Source organism: Rousettus aegyptiacus, unplaced genomic scaffold (assembly GCF_014176215.1).
Source record: "Rousettus aegyptiacus isolate mRouAeg1 unplaced genomic scaffold, mRouAeg1.p scaffold_m13_p_12, whole genome shotgun sequence".
NCBI classification, from domain to species: Eukaryota; Metazoa; Chordata; class Mammalia; order Chiroptera; family Pteropodidae; genus Rousettus; species Rousettus aegyptiacus.
Genome location: NW_023416287.1, coordinates 85,085,675 through 85,103,020, shown reverse-complemented (window position 1 = coordinate 85,103,020; position 17,346 = coordinate 85,085,675). Strand labels below are relative to the sequence as shown.

Genomic DNA, 17,346 nt, shown 5'->3' with positions numbered 1-17,346 from the left:
TTTAAAATGCAGGACCCGTGGGAGGAAACCCATGTAAACCACTTCCATTCTGTGCAGTCAGATGATGGAGGTAGGAGGGAGCCGCCGGCACCCGTCAGGAAGCGGCGAGTGACTCCGCGAGGCTCCCCCGAGAAGGTGCTCCACAGTCAGGTGCTTGACCTCGCGCCATGAAGGAAGGGCACAGGCCAGAGAAGAGCCTGGTGCAGGTCCTCGTTTTTGAGAAAACAAGTCTCCAGGGACACACAGGCCTTGTGACTGTTGGCCTGAGTCTGACAGCTGCCAGGCTTGTTAAAGGAACGACAGTGGCCTCCAGGAGAGAAACAGGCTGCTCGGGACACCAGAGCGTGTTGTTTTGCTTTTATGGCTGGCGTCTGGTCAGCGGTCAATTAATAGCACCGTGCTGTGAGCGAGAAAACTCGGCCACAAAGGGTCTTTCAGGAAACGTGGAATTAGTCTGACCTTCATTGTGTTGGCTGGAAAATGGAACAATGGCTTGTTCATAACACATTGTTCAGTAGGAAAAAATGTAGTAATGGGAATTTCTGGTTAAGTACATAACAAAGCGAATATGATAAACTCGTGGTAAAAATAAATGCGAGCCCTTAAAAAAAAAAAAGTTCAGAACTGAGTTTAATTTTGTGATTTGCTGTTAGATTCCTAGTGCAGGCTGCAAAGTAATGCCGGCTCGTATAGTCCTCAGGCCCAAGCCAGCCTGCCTTTTGTTTTTGTAAATAAAGTTTTATTGGAACATGGGCGCATTCCATTCATTTGTATATTGTATATGGGCACTTTCTGATACCATGGCAGAGTTGAGTAGTTGTAACAGATACTATATGGCTCACAAAGCCTAAAATATTTACCATCCATCCCTGTAGAGAAAATGTGTGCTGATCTCTGTCCCAGAACTTTGCCACTCAGAGTAGCATCGGTGACGCTCTGGCACATTAAAGTTTGAGAAGCAGCGGCCTAGGATACCTGTAGGCACAATTCTGTTTGTGTGCAAATGGGTATTTTTCTATGCTTATACCCAATGGTGCCTTTAGAACACTGTGATGTCAGAGGTAGAGATCGAGGGGTATGTACCCTATTACTTCTCAGAATGGTTTGGAACCACCAAAAGTTTAGAATCGTTAGACTGGAAAAGGGATGGTTACAAATATCTCGCTATACCGAAGTGTGTCGGATCCAGCTTGAACTCGTTTATTTATTTATTCTTAAATAAAAGGATATAAGATTTGTAGCACAGCAATAGTTACAAAATGGGCTATGCCATTTTGTAACTATTATTAATGTACAAGGGACCATTACATGGGTATTGGTTCCTTGAGCCATAATAGCTAGTGTCATATCATATTGTGTTTCTGGTGATGTTTATTATGTGCCTCTCCCACCTTGGAAAAATGAAAGCTCTGAGGTCCAGAATTATAGGCCTTTGTAACGACTTTTTATGGGTACCCACTAGAAATCACTGCTCGTTAGCCTGGTGGCGTTATTAAACATCCATCATGTACGGAACCCTGTAGGAATTGCTAAAAAACAGATTATGGAATCTAAAATGGTCTGAGGCTGACTTCCGATCACCTTTCCCGTGAACGGCTGTTTCGTGTACGCTGTGGGACTTCCTCACCCTGTAGCAGGCTCCTACAGCAGGTAGTAGGAACCAGAAGGTTTTGTATGTCCCCTCTAGGTTACTTAGATGCACACCCCCGCGTCTGAGGTCGGACGCTGGGCGGATCAGTAAAGGGAAGAATTCGATGGTGCCTTTAGAACACTGCGGTGTCAGAGGCAGAGAAAGAAAAAAGCAGCTCAGAAAAAGCAGAACTAGCTGAGAAGGAAGCACTGACCTTGGGACCCAAAATCACCCGCACAAACCTAAAAAGGTGCATGTCACTTTGCTACACCACCTTACACTTTTCTGTCCCTTGGAAATTAACGTAGAGTAAGGTGGACTGCGTTGTTAAGAACGTGAATCTGTTTCGGTGCTGTTTTTCAAGAAAGGGGGAGGGGTCGGTCCCGGATTCTGGGAGCTAGCGGTGGGGCTGGGAGCAGGGAGTTGAATGCAAGGCAGGGACTTTGAAAGTCCACCTATGAAGCCAAGAAGGTAGAAGCAAACACACAGAATAGTATGGCAAGAGAGGTGACCGAGGATGACACATCGGATGGAACCAGGAGCCCCCGGATCCGAGAGTGGGCTTTGGAGGATGGAGAGGATCTGTGAGGGGCTGGACTAGACCTCCGCTTGGAGGGCACGGCTCCTTGGGGTTATGAAGAAAAGACAGAGCAGTCCAGGTTGCAGGACCCGAGGAGACTTCCCTGCTGTCGAGGCTTATCCGCTTCGCAGGAGCAAGACTTCACACATTTCCGGTGGAGTCGGAGGTTATGTATGTTTCCTAGCCATGTCCTCGGACAGGGCCAGAGAGGAGTGATACCCGATGGTCACGGGCACACCTATTGCCCAGATCTCTGCTTCTGAATGTCATTCCACCTAAAACGAATGAACTCCGTGGAGATATAACCGATTCCAGGCCTGGGGCATGATAAATATAAGATGAGCCTAAAACGTTGTGTGTGTTTTTTTTTGTTTTGTTTTGTTTTGCCACAGAGGAAGTGCTGAAAGAATGATGGGCATGTGTCAAAAGGACACGGGCCAGCTCGAAGGAGCTCCCAATAGCCACATGTGGGGCATTTTCAGCATTAAGTAAACATAGCAGTAATGGATAATGTCATTCCTTGAATAATATAAAATCAATGAATCCGTACGAATATGAATAAAATAAATAGGAAAAATAGGGCAATCCACCTTCTATAGAATGTCAACTAATAAATGTCAAAGAAAGGGTAGAATTAAAAATCATCATTTGACAACCATCATGTTATAATTAATTCGGGCAAGAAATTTTAAAGCATGCTAAAATTAGTGGGCCAGATAGTGCGATAATAAATAAGATGTTTACACAGCCTTCGAGTATCTCTCCACAAAATACTTGTTAACTATAACAGATGAGGGTGGAATTAAAGAGTACCTTTATAGTGGAGGAACTCAGGGGACAAAGTGAGCAAGTCAATATAACACAACCACCTGCTAGGATGGGATGAGAACATTACGGCATCACTTCTGCAATGTCTGCCCTCTGCCCACCAAATAATAAAATAATAATAATATTCATAATAATGTATAACCTGAATCTATTCGTGAGAAAACATCAGACAAACCCAAATGAGGGGCATTCTACAAAACACCTTCCAGGAAGCTTCGAAACTGCCGATGTTGTAACAGTCAAGGGGAGACCGAGGCACTGTTTCAGGCTGAAGAAGGACAAAGAAATGTGACAAGTAAACGCAGCATGTGACCGTGGATTCCATCCCTGTGAGTGATTAGGACATTTGGCGAAATCTGAACCGTGGGGGTCTCAGCGTTAATTTCCATTTCCTGATTCGAGTGGTTCTGTAGTGTCCTTGTAGGAGACGATTACAGCATACGGGAGTAATAGGACCTCAGATCTGCAGGAGGGGAGAAGGAATTCGTTTTTTTTTGTTTTTGTTTTTGTTTTGTTTTGTTTTGTTTTGTTTTGCAACAAGATGGGGTCCTGTGGTAATTCTTTTGTTTATTGAGGTTGTGGGCGATAATGGCCAAGGTCAGCCTGGACTGCAGGCGGGTGAGGCGGGTCAAGAACGCATTGGCAGCCTATGTTGTCTTTAGCAGAGAAGGAGATTCCAGCAGGGACAAGAAGGACCGAGGAACAGATAAGAAGTGTCAGTTTAGGTTAAAGGAGCAGCGACCTACAAAAAGGCGAAGGTTCTCCGGGAGGAGGTAAATGGGAGGCAAGGGGTCGAGTCATGAGGACGGCTGGGCTAAGACTTCGGTAGATCTGGATGTGGAGGTGAAAGCAGGGGCCGTGAGCGGGGTCTGAGCAGCAGACGTACACGCATCGATCTGTGCGCCGTCGTCGCCGGGCCCTCCATGCCTTGCTGGTCCATGGTGCCCCCTCCATCTCTTCCCAGCCGTGAATAGTAGGGCTATCTAGGGATGCTTGGTGGCTACAGATGCTTTGGGGTCAAGTTGGTATTGCGGGGAGTTTGCCAGGAGCTTCAGAAGGATTATAACAGTTTAGTCTAGAAGGAGAGTCTGGTTCAAGCTCACACTGAGGTCCATTTCAATTAATCTTGGTTCACTGAGATTCATTAGAAAATCTTGCTGGCTCGAAGAACAGGCTGATCTTTAGAGTCTGTTTTGTGATTGCCATTCTGGTCCCTTGGTCATGCCAAAGTAGAAGATAACCAGAATAAGAGTCTGAAATCGAGTGTAAAGGATTGTTTCATAGTCATTGAATTCACCAAAGAGACGAATGCCTAGCGTGTGTTTAAATGCTGTGTTTTTCGAAGATAAGGAACATCTAGTTCCTGTTCTAGAAAGACCGACGTCTGGGGAGAGAACTGTGAGTGCACAAGCAGTAATAACGCAGCACAGGGCGTGGTTTCATAGGGGCTGAGGAGTTGTGGGGAGGGGAGGCTCCAGCTTTGTAAGGTTGGGGAGGGAAGCCTTCAGGTCAGGATGGATGGTGGGTGTGTTTCTTCAAAGAAGGGCGCAGCAGCAAGGAGCTGGAGTTGGAAGGTGTCCTGGGGCCGAGGGGAGGCATGGGGTTGGGCCGCGGGGCCCATGTGATTAAGGGGGGCCCGATCGAAGGGCCTGGTGGGCCACCCCGTGAAGTCTGGAAGAACGACCGCATTTGAGCTCCATGAGCCAGGAACTGTGCTAGACATTTTCCCTGGCAAAATAGAAAATTAATCAAGAAAAGCACAGAGTCAGTTATTAGGTTGCTCAGGCTTCCATGACAAATTGGCACAGCCTGGGCGACATAAACAGCAGAAACGTGTTCTCTCCCAGTTCTGGAGGCTGTAAGTCTGAGCTCGGGGTGTCAGCAGGGTTGGTTTCTTCTGACACCTCCCTCCTTGCCTCGCAGAGGGCTGGCTCTTCCCTGTCGGCACATGGTCTTCCTGCCGTACATGTCTGTGTCAACATTTCCCCTTAGAAGGATGCAGTCACGTTGGACGTGCCCCGCCCCCCAAGCTAAAATGACCTCATTTTAGCCTCATTGCTTCGTTAAGAGCCCTGTCTCCAAATACAGTCACATTTTAAAGTGCTAGGGGGGTAGGACTTCAACATAGGAATTTTGGGGAGACACGATTCAGCCCGTAACAGTCAGAAAGCTGTGTTTTTGTAGAGCCCCGCGGAAGTTTTGACAGGGCGATTCGCAGCTTCTCTGTAAGTGTGAGAGGCTTGCTCGAGTTGTGTTGAGACTCTCTCTCGCCCACGATCTTAGAAATAGAAGGAATAAGTTAACAGGTGGAATGGAGATGAATTTTAACATTTCGCCCCATTTCCAGGCATCATGACACTTCATCCCAGAATATTTCTGGCAGGAGTCTCCTGAGAACAAGGACGTTCTCCTTCAAAACCACAGCATCATTATGACACTCAGGAAATTCACCACGCGGTCCATATTCGAAAATCTCGTGTCACGGTGGAGCTTCCCCACCCCCCATGCTGGATCCCGTCATGGTTCTAAGCGTCTCTTCGGTTTTCATAATCTGGAACAGTCTCCTTGCTTTTTGCGTTCCTCTCCCTGACCCTGGTCCATTCCATCCCTGCATGTCTCATTCCTGCATGACTCTAGATTCAAGGTGAACCTTGTGGCGCGGTACCCGCCCGAGCGTTGCCGGGCGCATCCCCTCGTGACGTCAGTCTGTTCCATTTGTGGGGAGGTGCTAAATTTGCTTTTTGGTTAAGGTGCTGTCTGCCAGATCTCCTCACTGTAAAGATGTCTTTTCCCTTTACCATTTGATGAGCAATCTGCGAGCCGATGCTTCAAGGTAAATAAATTGTCTTTCAACAGCCTTTCACCCAATGCTGTCAGCTTCTCTTGATGATCTTTGCCCAAGTTATAGTCCCTACGTCGAAGACGGCAAAACTGTGGTTTTGGAAATTGGATCAGTTGTTTTTCATATATTAGCTAACATTTGTCAATTACAAAAGAAAAAGCCTCCCCTCATTTCTTTCTTTCCCCTGCTTTTTCTGTATTTTTTTTTTTCCCCATCCCTTTCAGTATCACTATGGAGTCATGGAAATTTTTTTTTTTTAATTAAATCTCTTATAAGACATTACCTCTGTCTGAGTTCGGGATGCTATAACAAAACGCCACAGACTAGGTGGCTTAAACACCAGACATTTCTCTCTCGCAGTCCTGGAGGCGGGGAAGTCCAAGGTCAAGATGTGGGCAGATTCCTGGTGAGAATCCGTTTCCTGGCTCGTAGGTGGTTCTCACGGCACGGGGGTGGGCTTTGGTCTCTTTCTTTTATTTTAAGGGACTGACCCCATTGTGGGGGTTCCATGATCATGAGCTCATCTAAACCTAAGCACCTCCCAAAGGCCCCGCCTGCAAGTACTGTCATTTTGGGTGTCGGGGCTCAACACAGGAATTGGGGGGAGGACACCGCAGTCAGTCCACACAGGACCAACGTTTTTTTGTACGTTCAAATGTCGCCACATTTGACCAGTGCAGTTCAGGTACCTTCGAGCTGATGCCTACGGCCATCTTACATGTCCCCATCTTTCTTAGTTGACGGCACTATGGAATGATTCAGACTCACTTCGTATTTTCCCAGACCTGGAATCAGCCACTTCTAAAGGATTTCAGGTTCTTTTCTGAGAAATGGTCTTAGAAACCAAGAGCTGGGAACTAAATATTCTTGTTGCTGGAATGTCACTGTCTCTAGGTTTTTTCAGAGGGCAAAGCTTAGAATCATCTGTCTGTGTAAAACATGATTGTATTCTCATGATTCTACCTTAAATTCAACGCACTGAGTTCCTCCTCACTTTCCCTCATTCTGGTATTTTTATTTTTCTTCTTCACAGCAAGCAAATCTTGTTTTCTCAATGGAATTGTTTACTCGTTTCAGCATGTAATATAAACAAAATAGTTTCAGAATTACTACTACACTAGCATTAATACCAACAACAAACCAATTAAGTTCGGGATTGCTTAGACGGTTTTGTTATTATCACTGTTGAAGAATGCATCCCGTTAAGGGTAAGCAGAGAGCTTATATTTCAAAAGTTAGGTGAGTGTAGTTATGTCGTCAACTTGAGTTCAGTTCACTTGTTTCTGTTTATATCTGATTTGAGGGTTTGATTTTGTTCATACTTTTTGGTTTAGTTCCTTTTTTTTTTTGAATACATAGATTATTTTCATGACTCAAAAGCCACAGATGTAGGAAAGGTGTACCGAGAGAGCCCCTTCCTCACTGTCTCCGCCCACGCCCTTACCCGTGACCGTTTATACCGGTTGGTTTGTCCTGTATTTATTTTTGTGAAAATAATTAAATGTATACTCTTACTCCCCTTCTTTCTTTCACTTTGCTTCCCTCCCACCCCCCACTTCACAATACAACTTGGCCATCGTTCCCAAGCAGCTCATGGCCATACGTTTGTACCACCACAATCTAACTGCTCCATGTGGATAGACATCAATTAGTTTCTGTGAATGGGATTTCCGCACCCCCCCCCCACTCCAGCCTAATTGTTATTGCAAATAATGGGGAAATGCATTATCTTGTGAATATGTTATTTTGCATTTATGGAGGTATATTTCCAGTAGGAATACTTAGACGTAAAATTGCTGGGTCAATGGGCAAAGTCATCTACAGCTTTGTTAGATAATGGCATCTTTCCCACTTACCATTTTGTTCCCACAAGAGCAATATTTGTGAGTGCCTATTTGGGAGTAAATTGTTAGAGCCCTTTTAGTTAGAGTAAGGGATTATCAGTGGCTCTCAACCCTCAATTGACATCACAACTGGCCGGGGAGCTTTTTGCAAAAGGACATTGGGTCTTCACCCCTAGACACTGATCTGTTCAGTCTTCAGAGGACATTATGAGGCACGGATTCAAATTGTTTGTTTAGACGTACTAATTCTAGTAGAAGACACCTATGTTTAGTTAACTCTGTTCTTTAACAAACTTCACCAGCTTCTAAGAGGAGGTAAATAAAAGCACACTGTTAATGCATGAACCTTATGCTCCTGATTTCTGCATTGCCTACAAATACTGGTGACCATATACCCTTAATTTTTCAAAAATGGCCTGATATCAACTCATTTGCAATCATCCAGTGAGCATATATTGAGCACTTACTGAAGGCCAGTCATTGCCTAGGTATTGAGAAAAGAATGCAAGACAGATCAGCTGCCGTCCTGAGGGTCTTCGTTCTAGTTGGGGAGTTGCAGGTCAACAGGAGTCCACTGAACCCCTCAGTTGGCCAAACACAGGGTGTGTGTGCAGGCTCCTGCCCTTAAGAACTCACTTTCTAATGAGGGAGTCACAGGTGAGCAGAATGTGATTGTTACAGAAAGGGGTCCTCAGAGAGCGTAGCAGTGTGGTCTCACCCAGCTCGGGCCCTAAGGGAAGACTTCTTGGAATTGGTTATGGATATTTGGGCTGAATTTTTCCAGGCCCAAAAAGGGAGGGATAGCTTTCCAAGGTAAGAGAAAGATTTGCGTGCAAAGACTTAGAAGCAAGGGAGGTACATTGTGTTGCCTTTAGAGACGTTGAAATGGCTCAGAGTGGCTGGGTGTGAGACTCAAGCCAGGACATGACAAAAAAGATTGGACGAGTAACCAAAGGCGACGTTATTTGTTCCAGTGCCTGCACAGTAGGTGCTCAGTAAATCACCGGATGGGCGATTGCATGAATGATGGCTTGCTGATTTGTACAATAGAGCAGTTTCACAGTGGCGTTTTGCCAGCCACATTCAAACCAGAAGGGGTTGGTGTTCTCGGTGTATTTCATCTTTTATCTTGTAGATGAAACTGATTCTTTTTTTCTTTAATGCAAATGGAAATCTGATTATGAAAGTGGCCATAACTGAGAAGGGTCATCTGGGTGATGTATTGCCTCATTCTAGATTGATGGACAGAAATAGAAATCTCTTCGAATTGTTGTCACACTGTTTTCTTTCTCTTTATCTGCTTATTATAATCCAGTTTCAGGGATAGATGGCATTTTAAAAATGCACAGTCCCTTTGGCCCTTAGAGCCCTGTGAGGAGTGTTTCCCTTTAGCTAAAGGAAAAACAAACAGACGAGATAACAGTCGGCCCTGGTGTTCGGTGATGTTAGCTCCAGAATCACTTCCTCAGGAAATGGGGTTTGTCTGAGTCTGTGGTTCTGTGGTCTCACTGACGTTGCACTAGGAGTTGCAGCGATTGCAGCGATCGTTCGAAGGACGGGGCTTCCCGAAGGAGGCTGGAGCCGGGTCTGCAGCTGTAGTAGCAGCGGGGCACTGGGAATCACCTTCGATTTGAATTTCTTTGAGGCTTTGCAACCTCTCCTCTCAAAAGTAGGTTAAATTTGACCTTGATTTAAGTTACTCGATAACTGAGAGCATTAGAGAATTATTTTCCGAAATAGACTGCTGTCTCAATAAACCAATTAAATCCGATTCCTGTGACCTACATCAGTTAATGCTTCGTGAGAAATCTATTTCCATTTAAATCTGTGTTTGTTGTTCCATTCCTATTATTGCCTTGTCTGTATGAAAAGTGCGGAATACGCATCGGGCCAAGGAGACAGCTATTTGCTCTGTCAGTAAATGTCAGTGAATTTTAGTAGAAACAGAGTCAGGAATGGCTGGGAGCTGTCACTTTTTCGACATAGTGACTTGGGATATACTTCACCATTTCTTCTGCTTTGATAAAAATTTGAATTAAGCAGATTTTGCATGGGTCGACTGTTATTTTTGGTACTCACACAATGAGAACACACTGGCAAAGCTCAGCAGTGGCAGCTCGTAAATTTCTATTTGGTGGTTAGAAACACATTCTTCATATCAGGCAAGACCTCATACAGGTGGGCTCAATATTGGGGTGGTTTCTAAAATTCTATTAGTTTTATCAGCTGGCTTGAAAGACTCTGTTTCAGTTTATTTTCTACTTAACAAAATGCATGCTTGTTAAATCAGACTGTTTTTTAATTGAAAGGTAGAATTTGGGTAAGCTAGAAAATATTTGTGTTTTTAGACACATTTTGTGACTATTCTAAGAAAGGTAAGTTATGGAGGATTTTTTAGCAAGTGAAATGAAAGCTTAAGCTCAAGTTATTGGTAGGTTAAAGAGGCTTACTTTAATAGGGGGTTGTAAGTACATGGCTATTTGGGGATATTTTTGCCTTATTGAATTGGGATACCAGTTTTCACCAAATAAGATATCAATTACTTTCTTTAAGTAAAACTACTAGCTTAGAAGAAACAAACATTCGATACTATAAAGTTAGATATTTTAATGCTTTAAGTAGTTTTATTTTAGTTAAGTAATATGTATAAACATGTGTACTTAACACAAAAACTAAATATCCATATAGTATAAATAACAATACAGACTTTTCTTCTTGTTCAAATCCAAAATGCTTTAGAATAACTACCCCAACCAATAATAATAATAATAATAATAACAACAACAACAACCTTTCAATTGGTAGAAATTACTGTTAAGTGTTGACCATTACTGATTAATTCTGATATTTAGGTGACTCTAAATTGTTTAAAAATATGACTTAAATATTTTACTTTTCCTAAAATTGAATATAGTTGACATTATGAAGAATAATTGAAATAACTTCATAACAAAACCAGTTTAAGAGTTAGGAATTGTCTGTCTTGTAGTTTCTATATAAGAACAAAAATTGGATTTTATGTTGCCGATATATAAAAATATACTTATAGATTATGACACATATCTATCCCCCACACTACTATATTTAGAATATGTATTTATATTCTAAAAAGGTTATATAATTTAATGAAGTTTTGGAAATAAATTTTTTATTTGGTGATGAGACTTTTAAGCTTTAACATTTAACAAGAAAATTTATTTTTATAGAAGTCATTTACATGTAAAGTTCTTTAACAAAATGAATCATTGCTTTCTACCTGGCATAAAAATTGTGGTTTTACAGCGTTTTTGCTTCAAGGGAACTTGCTGGGAGTAGGGGGCGAGCATTGCGTCCTCAGTTGCTTAATTTTTTCCTCTTGCAGCTTAATTATTGTGCATAGTCTTGGATATAAAAATCTGGATAATCCAGAACCTCCACCTTTCAGTTTTGGGCTCCTTAGAAAGCCGAATATTCGTATTCTCGCAATAATAGGAGGGCGGGTGGCGGGTGCGCACTTTTTCTGGGTGTTATCGAGTAAATGAGTGCCCACTATGCACCACCTGCCATGGTCAGCGAACTTCACTGCTCTGTAAAGAAAGATGTGTCTGTTTAAAGATGGGGGAGATCAAACTGAATAAGCGACCCAGGGGGAGGTGGCGAATCCAGCGTTTCTCTACACCGATTCTGTAATCACAGCCCAGTATTTAGAGAGAAAGGGATTTACGAGGCAAGAAATGGCTGTGGGCCTCGCCGGTCATTATTTGACGGTGTGATGACCTAATACACAGCTCCAGCATGGCGCCACAGAATCCCTTAGAAGTATTGTGCTGTAGCTTTTCAGAGATGAGAAGAATTTGAACACTTAAGGCATAATCGCTATAAACGTAAACATTCGTGTTTCAATCTCTTCCCCTCCCGTTGTTTTCTAGAAGGCTTAGGAATGAAAATGCCCGTTTCTTTATTGTCCAATAATTGATTGGTGAAAATTAAGCTAGCTTCCCATTATTTATCTGCATTTGACATAGAAGCCAAGACTTTAGTAGATAGAAAATTTCAGGATGCAGAGTGTTTTGGTCGTCTCCGTAAACTTCGGACCCCGTGCTACATTTCATGACTGCAGCGCTTCTTAAAAAATGCTGCCTTCACCCAGTTTCCTGAACCGGAAACCTGGGGCCTTTCCCTCAGTCCTCCTTTGCTCTCCCCACCTCCCTCCCTCCCCTCCGCCTCCATCCCGGCCTTGCCCATCCCTCCCTTTCAGTTGAACCCCTGCCCATTTATTCTTTGCTCTGCTCCCTAAACTTTAAAAACATTATGCACAGTGGCATATTACTCAGGCGTAAAAAAGGGTGGCATTGTGTTGCATGGTTCAGCATGGATAAACTTTGGAAGCATGCTTAGTGACGTGGGCCAGACACAAAAGGACAAGTATTATATGATTCCACGTATATGAGGTGCCGAGAATAGACAAATTCAGGGAGACGGAAAGCAGAAGAGAGGTTACCCAGGGCTGGGGGAGGAGGAAAGCTGGGAGTTACTGTTTATTTTAACGGGTATAGAGTTTCTGTTTGGGATGATGAAAAAGTTCTGGAAATAGTGGCAACAGTTACATTATAAATGCACTTAATGCCGCTGAATTGTACACTTTCAGATGGTTAACATGGCAAAAAATGAGAATGTAGTTGTGACTGACAGGCCCCTACTGCTTACAGGATAAAATCTAAACTGTGTGTAATAGGAAGGGGGAGGGGCTGCTCTTCCAGCCCTGGGTTTCCCACCTCTTCCCAAATACTCGTTGTAGTATTTGTTACCCTAGCATTTCCTCCAGGAACTATGTGGGTAAGAATGGCTGCTCCCGCTCTCCTGGGGACTCTCCCCGGGGCCTGGGCCTTGCTCTGGCTTGTGTTCTCGCCTCCGCTCTCCCCTCCTCTTTTCTCCTCTCCTTCCGCCCTTCTCCCCTCCTCCCCGTCACCCTGCCCCTCACTCCCAGGCCTGTTCACCCTCCTCGGGGGTCGGATTTTGCTCTCTGCCCCTGCTGCCTCCTAGTGACGTGGCCTTTCCCAGCCTGAGGGACACCTGCTTTCTTCCTCAGGACCAGGACGTGGAGGAGGAGAAAGTGGGGCCCAGCCGTTTGCCCCTGTCTTGCTTCGGAGCAGTGTGGCCCGGCCATGTTGGGACCGCCACGTGCTTCTCCACCGGTCCCCCCGCCGGGCTGTGCTTCGCGCCCCATTCGTTAGTCCTGCTCCAACCCCACTGCCCGGCGTGGCACGCTGGCCTTCTCCTGCCTGTCTCGGCAGATGGCGATTGTGCCAAGAAGGGACAGCCGGGTGCCAGGTAGTGTTCCAAGTGCTTTAGAGGTATTAGCGCCTTTGACTCTGAGCCACCTGTGAGGGGGGTGCCGTCACCGTCCCCTGTCACAGAGACGTTTGAGTCGCTGGCTGGAGGCCCCAGCTCTGGTCCCTGCTCCGAACCACACTCGTGTTGCCTCATCCAGGCCTCTGCGCCTTTGCATGTTCCGCGTCCTCATCCTCGAAATTAAAATGCTGCCTTTTCCCGAAAAATCTTTCCTGGGGCCTCCAGACGGACACAGGTGCTCTTACTTCCATTCCTTACCTGGTCCCCAGCTTGAGCCCAGAGTACACGCTGTGCTTTGGTTGTGAACGTGGCTGTCTTTGCAGGGGAGGGCCCCATCTCTTCCGGTTAGATTCCCCCAAGCCGAGAAGAGTGCCTCGTGCTCAGCATGCATCCGAATGAATGCGTCCGTAGTAGTATTTGTTACCCTAGCATTTTCTCTGGGAACGATGAAGGTGAAATTGAATGAACACCTTTTCTTTTTTTTCTTCTTCAAAAACCACGGTCCTAGGTCATCTGACAGCACACTCAGAATATTGCCCTGTCCCCCTAAACCAAAACCCATAGGCGAGGGCTTCACACAAACGAATTCAAAGATGGAAGGGAGAATAGCGGCTGCCAGACGGGCCGGGGACGGGGGTGGGAAGGACGCACTGCACGAGGCACGAAGGGACGTTTTGGGTGACGAAAATAGCTTGATTGGTGTGGCGGTTACACGGCTGTGTACCTGTGTCAACACTTGTCGAACTGCACATTTTAAAATGCGCTTTTCGTTGTCGATACGTCTTATCTCAAAGTTGACTCACATAGAAGAAGGCGAGAAGAGAAGTCTTTGGAATGTACCGAATTTATTGTTTGCTTAGGAAAGACGGATCGGTGACGGGCGGCCTTTGGGTGCACCGCTGCGCGGCATCGAGTCAGAGGGTTGGTGCCTTTGCTCTTTCTGCTTACCGTGCCTAAGTGGAAGATCACCCCTCGTGCAGTTACTGCAGCCCGAAGGAAGAGACAGCGGAAGTCATGAGCAGACTGGCAGCTGACTCCCGGTGGCGCGCAATTTTAGTGCCGATGCCTTTAGGACATCTTCGCGACTTCGGTCGGAGGCTAAACTCCTGCAGGGGGTCATGGGTATTGAGGGGCGACGGTAGGGAGACTGCAGCAATGAGCAGCTCCACTCAGAGAGAACGATCCGACGAATGGCTTGTGAATAAACGTATTTGAAGAAATACCTGTCTAACCCACCGGGTTTTCGACGCACCATTCTTTGAAAGTGTTTAATATAGACTGTTCTCCAGGTAATTTGAAGAAAGCTTAAGAGAAACAGAAGTGCGTATTCCGAGACACTCTGAAGGAATGCCCCATCTGTGGGGGGGGGGATTTAGCCTGTGTTCCTTCTGGGAAAGGTGAGCCGCTGCAAGGCGCTGCTGTGCGGAGCTGAGAGCTGGCTGGGCGTGAATCCGCTCCGCCGCTCGGCGGCGTGTCCAGAGCGGCCCCGGGACCCGCACGCGTGGTCACCACGCCTGTGCGGCGTCATCGCACGAAGGGTCGGTCGCCTTTAACCCGGAGCCGTCACGGTGAATGCGGGAGTCGTTCGAAGTCATGGATCCGTATTTCTAAGTGTGAAGAATGTTTGGACCTCTATCTGTAGGTTCTCACGAACGAATACTTGTCTTTATACTTGTCACTGGCGGGACAGGCAAGTGGTGGTCACTGTTGGCGTTCTTGGTCAACCGTCTTTCCTCCAGTTGTCTGGATACGGTCATTTACAAAGTCGTTGCATCTGCGAAGCCGGGATTCCTTCGTTGTCTCCCCGAAATGGAAACGTTTTGCATTCTATCGCTTGACAGGAAACTCAGGGGGGATGGTGAATGTTAGGGCAGTATGCTGATTTGAGGATAGGGGTCTCCAGAGTAATATATTGAATTTAGGGGATCAAGAGCAGGGCCGATGAGAAATGATCTAGATCTTAGGTCAGCAAATGACAGCCTATTGGCCAAATCCGGCTGCGGCCTGTCTTTGTAAACGCAGTTTATTGGAACATACCCTCGCCTGATCCTTAAAATAGTGTCTGTTGTCGATGACTGTTTTCACATGTCAGTGGCAGAATTGAGAATTCGCCAAAGAGCCTGTGTGACCCGCAAAGCCTAAAAGCCTAATATACTCATTACCCGCCTCTTTACAGAAGAGGCTGTGGGTCCCCAATGTCGACTAAATATAACGGGAAAACATTTAAAAACAAATTGCCTTAATGTTTCTGTTTGTGCTGGAATCTGCGATTGGGTAAAAAAAACAGGCGTGGGGACCGCATGTGCGTGGTTCACGTTACGAGAATGCACATGTGGACGTCGGAGGTTTGTTTGGGGCCTTCAGAGACCCGCGTGCCCCGCACGGGAAGGACAGGGCAGCGGGGGCCGCAGCAGAGAGAGGCCGCTGCTGCCCAGGGAACTCGCCCACCGGGAGGGCCACAGGCTCAGGCCTTAATGCGCACCCGCGGGCCCCCACACCCTTCCCAGGACAGCGACTTAATGTGCCTCTCTGTCATCTCTAGGCCACCTCGAGATACCACCCTAACCTTCTACGTCTCTCGAGGTTCAGAGCCCACCTTGCCGCCTGGGATGGCGCCGGCCTGGGCCAGACGTGATGCTTAATCAAAAAAAAAAAATGAAATTTCGGTGTCCATTCCTCTGACTTTTGTTACTCTCCAGTGTCTGGAGTGGAAAGGACAGCGGACCAGCCTGTGGGCTCTGCGGGCTCCAGAACCCTTCCCGGCGCTAACAAGCAACGATAGTTCTTTGCTTAGTGGTTTTAAGTCCTGTGTGTAGTCAGCTGAAGATACAGCATCACTGGGAGAGTCTCCTCTGGGTGCTCGGCCCCGCCTTCCTCCTTTTCCAGTGGTTCTCTGCACACGGGTCTTCCTTTGGGTTGCACGCCCAGGCTCCTCAAGGTTGGAGACTTGTTTGCCACGCTGTCTCCAGTGCCTTGCCCAGTGCCTTGCACACGGCGGGGTCCCAGTCCATGTTTTCCTCCTGCTGCATAGTTTTCCTTCGTAGATGTCCAACCATTGGGAAGACGTAGGATTTATGTTTGTTTCCCATTTCTTTGGCTTCACTTGCATGGCTCGTCAGGTCCTTCATCTCTACGCAGAATTCTGGGTGTTGGGGTCATTGATCATTTTCCCTTTGCTCTTTCTGTCTGTTTGTCTCGTGGTATCTTTTTGTCATCCCGTCTCTCCAGGGAGCCTGGGGATTTCCTGATGGTCTTTTGTGTTATCTCTTCTCTTCTGTGACTGTCTGCAAGTTTTTCTTCGCCGTCAAGGGTGATCAGAGCAAGGGAGGGTGAGGCAGTGTGTCTGATTACGGCCAGCATTAACCTTGGCCTCTGTACAAGCTGGACAGCCACGCAGGCTTCTTTTTGAAGACAAGTTGGGACCACTGTCACCCCGTAGCTAGTCCAAGTAACAGGGATGGCTTACTTGATCTGAGAAGGTTATTGATTGGATATAAAGTAGTTATTCTTTCGATTGTTACTACAAAGTGGTAGCAGTTTCTGGTATGTTGTTAGCTCTCGTTAGGCGTAAGGAAGAAGCTTCTGGTGTAAATTGCCTCCCATTTTTTTAGATCCCCACTATCTCATGTAAATGTGCATTCTTCTTATGAGATCACTAATAGATAATATTTTTAAAGTGTCCGGTGCAATAAGCATAGAACAAAGAGCCTGACAGCTCTGTCTTGCTGTCAGAAACCCAGGAGTGTGTTTAGCAATTCCTTGGGTCATAGAATTATTTTTACCAGAAGGTAACGCCAGGCGACCATTTAGGTCCAGTGTCCTTGCAGGCGAAGACACTGTGGTTGATGGAGAGGTGATTTGCTTAACGTAACCCTTAACCCATTCGCTTAAGGGCAGAATTAGAGCTAAAAACCTCGCCTCCTGACCCCTAATAGCAGCTTGACTATCTGATAGATATTGAGGCAAACAAACCAGCAAAAACCAGTTGTTATCATCCCTCATGGCAACGCCGAAATTTGGCTTTAATTCTTCAAAGTGTCTCGATTCCAATATACTGTGTATTTTAAGTACGCATCACTATACTGGGGCGCGGGTCAAGTTTATTTATCTTTTCCCCTAACTCAGCTCAAGTGAAACGTCCCTGTGTAGACGAGACGCTCCTGGAGACCATGGTTCAGTTCCAGCTGCTTCGGCGTGTTTTTGCAGCAACAGCCTTGGCGTGTGCAGACAGGGACGGCAGCTACGCTGCGGTCGGGTCCATCGGGCCCGTGGTTGTCTCCGTGGGCAGTGC

The 17,346-nt window shown here is 46.1% G+C and overlaps 1 protein-coding gene across 5 annotated transcripts in view; it reads left to right on the top strand.

Annotated features, from left to right (window-relative positions):
* RNF152 (ring finger protein 152) overlaps nt 1-17,346 on the top strand; it is a 70,551-nt gene that overhangs the window by 39,227 nt on the left and 13,978 nt on the right. Inside the window, exon 1 of one of the 5 annotated variants that reach the window (XM_016155730.2) lies at nt 788-9,393. The exons of the other annotated variants lie outside the window; for them this stretch is intronic. The gene's annotated coding sequence lies outside the window, so the exon portion shown is untranslated. Of the gene's footprint in view, nt 1-787; nt 9,394-17,346 lie in introns of those variants that run through there. 5 annotated transcript variants of the gene reach the window in all.